Source organism: Elephantulus edwardii, unplaced genomic scaffold (assembly GCF_000299155.1).
Source record: "Elephantulus edwardii isolate Elephantulus edwardi_28Jun2011 unplaced genomic scaffold, EleEdw1.0 scaffold00175, whole genome shotgun sequence".
NCBI lineage: Eukaryota > Metazoa > Chordata > Mammalia > Macroscelidea > Macroscelididae > Elephantulus > Elephantulus edwardii.
In genome coordinates this window covers 3,125,951-3,126,563 of record NW_006399925.1, presented here as the reverse complement: position 1 = coordinate 3,126,563, position 613 = coordinate 3,125,951, and positions in this window count along the sequence as shown.

Genomic DNA, 613 nt, shown 5'->3' with positions numbered 1-613 from the left:
TGTTACTAGGGATATTATAGCTTATGTCAGATGGATCTTAGGAGAAAGCAGAGAATATCTATCTGTGCTTCATTGATTATGCAAAGGCTTTTGACTGTGTGGATCCCAACAAGCTGTGGCTGACTCTGAGAAGAATAAGAATCTCAGAACATTTGATTGTGCTAATGTGAAACCTATACTTGGACCAAGAGGCAGTCGTCGGAAGAGAGCAAGGAGACACTACATGGTTCAAAATCAACAAGGGGGTCCATCAGGGATGTATTTTGTTTCTATACCTTTTCAGTCAGTATGCAGAACAGATCACCAAAGCAATTAGAAACTGTAAAAGGGATATAGGACGAGAGAAAGAGAGATTTTGTGTTATTAAACTTAGGAATAAGACCAATTTTGAAGATTTAAGGACAAGTATATGGGAAAAAAATCTGGGGAGAAGGGTAGGAACAGAGAAAGATTAAAAATCAAAGAGATTTTTATATATGTATAAAGGACTGCAGCCTTTAGTATGGACTGAGGCTCATTGTCAAGAAGACAAAGATTCTCACCACTGGACCAATTGGTAGCATCAGGATGGATGGTGAAGAGATTGAAATTGTTCACAGCTTCAGTTTGCTCA